Source organism: Lactuca virosa, chromosome 3, assembly GCF_052849685.1.
Source record: "Lactuca virosa cultivar CGN04683 chromosome 3, Lactuca_virosa_CGN04683_v6, whole genome shotgun sequence".
In the NCBI taxonomy this organism is placed as follows: domain Eukaryota; kingdom Viridiplantae; phylum Streptophyta; class Magnoliopsida; order Asterales; family Asteraceae; genus Lactuca; species Lactuca virosa.
This window is the reverse complement of record NC_136428.1, coordinates 243936700-243941244: the sequence shown is the minus strand read 5'-3', so window position 1 is coordinate 243941244 and position 4545 is coordinate 243936700. Positions and strand designations below refer to the sequence as shown.

Below are 4545 nucleotides of genomic sequence, written 5' to 3'. Positions count from 1 at the left end.
AAAATCAAAACAAATTTCCAAAAACAGAAAAAAGGTGTAAAGTCGAAGTACATTGCTATTTTAGTGCATTTAACACCTAAAAACGAAAAATGTACATAATGGCAATGTGCTATTTTTTGGTTAAAAAAATTAGAACAAACTGTAAAAAATAGAAAAAAAAAATGGTCAAATCACCTTTTTCCAAAAAATAACATGTTCCTGCAAAAAAAAAATTAACACGTTTTTTTTTTTCACGTGGAAAAAAATTAACACGTTTTTTTTAGTGCATTTAACATCAAAGTTGACAATGATGTCCACCAGAAAAAAAAAACGTGCATTTAAACCTGCAGCTAATCTCCCAATAACAGAAAGCTCACCATCTTTCCCCCTATAAAGTTTCTGCAAAACTCAACATTAATTTAAAGGGCAAAATGGTCGAATCACCTTTTTCCAAGAAAAAGTTTTTGCATACCTTGTAAGACCCATAAGCAAATAGTTGAACTGCACCTGAAAATTTATAAGACATAACTGAATCAATTAAGTTATATATGAGTGTTTTCCCATTAAGTTTTAAATTTTACAAATTTGCCCTCATTTATGTTTTTCCTTTCATTTCCTCAAATAATGTAAAGCACCTGAGCAAGGTTACCCTTCCAATACCCTTTTAGACCTTCTTGCTTTCCTATTGAAACAACTGCCTGCAAACAAATTTAAAAAATTATTTGTTGCCTGACTCACCAAATTTCCAATGTTCGGGTTACCTTACTCCTCTGTTCCATTAATATGTAAATAAAAATATTTAAATAATCTAAATGTTTTGAATTTATTAAATTCGAGATTATTATTTTTACTTACTTTTGAGCAAGTACCGGACCGGATTTCATGCATCCGATATATACTCTTTTCTTCTTTCTATGTCTAACTAATGTATGACCTAGTGTCGTTGTAATCAAGATTCAATATGTCAGTATAATTTATACTGTGTTTGACATGTATTGAAATTATACTGATGTTAATAGAACAAATATTGAAATTACCTATGTTCACGTGAACATCATTGTCAACTTTGATGTAAAATTCTGCATCCCACATAGTAACCATGGTTGCAAAATATGTTTTTGTTTTTGCGGATAGTTCTAGTTATCCTTCTACATAGTCCTATACATGTTGGTGAAAGTTAGTTAATTTGGATTTTTATTAAATTGAGAAAATTATTGAACAGCAAATTAATAATTTAAAAAATAATTAAAAATGTATACCAGTCTTAAGAAATCGCCATGTTTTCTGTCTTTGGCTTCAATAGCACGGTCGAGTATGCCCCCTACCGTGGCACTGACAATTGCTGCATCTAATTCCATCTCTAAGCTCGAAATTGTTTTTATCTAGTGTCGTATAATTAAATAAAAAAAGAAACCGGCATTAAAAAAATTCACACTTATTTCATATCCATTAAAAAAATAATAAAAGTTGTGACAATATCAATTATCAATCAACTTACTGTATAGCTTGATGCGTCTTTGATACCTCCCCAAATATCTGTTTGGAATCGCGCTTTACGTTCTTCATTTGTAACTAAACAAACCCAAAACAATTAATTTGGAAAATAAGTATATATTAATTAATTTCAAGATTTCTTGAATTTAGTCAAAATGCATACCTTTCTTAGATCACAACCTTGTTGTACCAATTTGAGGCCTTAGGATTCTAAAGCAGTTGGTCTTGTAATAACTTTAGAGTCGGACACTGTCCACATTCTGTAACCAATTTCTTGATAATTTATAAATCCAACATCATTGTAAAATACAGCCAATTTATTTCTGTATTTCCAAAAAAGGGTATTGTTTAATTTTTGCCTTGGTCCAATGAAGTGGAACGAAATTAAAGAATAAAGATAGAGTACCTTTCAAGATTTTAGAACATATAAGATTTTAAAAGTTCAATAAGGATTTTTAACAAACACCTGGTAGGCAAGGATTTCAGCATTTATGAAACTGACCATCCCATTCCAAACTGTATTTTCTATTCCATGTGAGTTTCTTTGATATTTGAAAATTATAAAAAATAAGTATGTTTGACATTGGATCTCTTACCTGTGCCCTTTGTCAATTGAATCATCCAGTAGCCATTACATTGATTTTCATTCATTATTCAGGAAAATCATGAAGTGTGTTAGAAAAAATCAATGAAAAGCATTCAATCAAGAGGTTTAAAAGCCCTAAACCTAAGCTACCAAAAGCAGAAACATATCAGTAACCAAAGAAAAAAAAAGATGTACGTTGACATCACCCTACAGAGTTCGTTGTTCTTACCTTTGTTCATCAGCTCCGGTCTTAGGAAACTCCTGTTAGGAATCGGACCGGGTACACGCAGCGGAAACACACTCTGATACACACTCACAAACTCACAAAAAAAGCAACAAGTATTGATTGCCACTCCTTCTCCAATTTGTCTGTCATTTTATGAGTGGGTCTTCACACCACTAGCAATTATCACCATCCACTAATTTGGCCTCCACCAATTTTCTCCACCAACCAACAATCTCCCACTTGGAGAAAATAACCCAACAATTCTCCAGTAATCTTAAAACAACCAAGTCTTCCAAGCCTCCAGTTCCCAAGAACAAGCTAAACTTAGTCCAATTTCTCTAATTGCAGCCGCCCCTCATCATCATCTAGAAGGGCCAGTTGAAGTTCCCACTAGCTCCAACTCAGTCGTGGCTAATCCCACCACCGACTCATCCTCTGTCTCAACCGGTTTGGACACTCCACCAGATCCAGAGATACACCGAGGACCACTAACACTCTCCAAACATAGCAAACATCCAACAGGAGAGAATTTTTCAATCTTAGTCTTCAAAACCCAACGGCTCTTTGTAACTTTACCTGAAACACGTCCCGTGCTCCTACTGTCACCAAATTCCCTGAATGGTTTAGACTTTCGAACTCGTTCAGCTAACATCTTTTTGGCTCCAGAGTTCATGTTTGCAAAATGAACTCTCTTAGCACCAGATTTAGCGAACCAGATTTTGTCATGCTTAACCGGGACGGTCATACTTCCCTCAGCAGGTACCTCAACCATATACAATGACCCACACTTCATACCATGAGCAATCACCGAATTACCATTGACCACCCTCCATTTACCACCACCAAACCTTACTTCCAGTCCTTGTTTATCCAGCTGACCAACAGAAATCAATTTCTTTTTCAGCTCCGGAATCACCCTGACATTCTTCAGGTTCCATGTAGTTCCCAATGAAGTAACCAGATCAATATCTCCTATGCCCGTTACTTGAAGCATCTCGTCATTTGCCAACCGTACCTTCCCAAAATCTCCTTCTTTTAGATTCACCATCGTTTCCCCGTTGTCCATGGCGTGAAACGAAGCCCCTGAATCCATGACCTAAGAGTCTACAGAACTTTCCATACTGAGTAACAATGCATCATCCCCAGAAAAATTCTCAGCATCAGCAATGTTCAATTCTTTCTTTGGACATTGACTCTTAACATGTCCCACTTCTTGACAGTTCCAGCATTTCACATTCTTCAAAGTTCTAGAAGAACTTTTTCCCCGACTCCCACTGCTCCCACTATTCCTGCTATTCCCTCTACCTCTTCCGACATTTAATAAATCAGAAGAGGAAGATCCACCTTGATTCTTGCGTCTGATATCCTCGCCTAGAACCAAATCTCTAACCCCTTCAAAAGTCATACCACTGGTCCCCACGGAACTCGTAACAGCAGTAACTGTTCCGGACCAGCTATCAGGTAGAGAAGCTAGTAGCAGCGAAGCTTGAGTCTCATTATCAAATTTAATTCCCACAGATGATAATCTGGACAGAATTGAATTTAGATTGTTAATGTGAACCGTAACTGAGCCTTCCTCATTCATCCTTGTAGTGAACAGCTCCTTCATCAAGAACACCTTGTTAGCCGCCGATGGTTTCTCATACATATTTGACAGAGCCTCCATCATACCACGCGCCGTGGTTTCATTCATGATGTTGAAAGCAACGCTCTTCGTCAACGACAATGTAATAACCGCCTTGGCTTTCTTGTCCTTTGAGTTCCATGCATCTTCAGCAGCTTTTTCCATTTTCTCCGGTTTGTCTCCGAGTACCACGTCCAAGTCTTTCTGACATAGCAATGCTTCTAATTGCATTTTCCACCAGCTAAAATCAGAACCACGTAAAATCCTTGTGTTCTTCTTGCTTTATTTTGTGAGTTTGTGAGTGTGTATCAGAGTGTGTTTCCGCTGCGTGTACCCGGTCCGATTCCTAACAACTGGTATCAGAGCCTGGTTAGCGAGGTTTTGGAGGGTACGATCGTTTTTCTATCACACACGAATGTACCTTATTTTATTTTTTTTTTTGCCGTAATGGCTGAAGACAAGGTTATAATCGAAAGGTTCAATAACAACTGGTATCAGAGCGTGTTTCCGCTGCGTGTACCCGGTCCGATTCCTAACTGAGCCTTCCTCATTCATCCTTGTAGTGAACAGCTCCTTCATCAAGAACACCTTGTTAGCCGCCGATGGTTTCTCATACATATTTGACAGAGCCTCCAT

General features: G+C 37.1%; 1 long non-coding RNA gene across 2 annotated transcripts; it reads right to left on the bottom strand.

Moving 5' to 3' along the window:
* Positions 1-297: 297 nt before the first annotated feature.
* On the bottom strand, positions 298-1747 carry LOC145162894 (uncharacterized). 2 transcript variants are annotated; one of them, XR_013739417.1, is made up of 8 exons: positions 1637-1747; positions 1478-1551; positions 1239-1361; positions 1017-1137; positions 835-913; positions 615-677; positions 452-486; positions 298-378 (listed from the first exon to the last, which is right to left on the bottom strand). It is a non-coding gene; the product is annotated as an uncharacterized LOC145162894 (long non-coding RNA). The 2 variants fall into 2 exon arrangements; XR_013739418.1 differs by lacking the exon at positions 835-913.
* Between the last annotated feature and the right edge of the window lie 2798 nt (positions 1748-4545).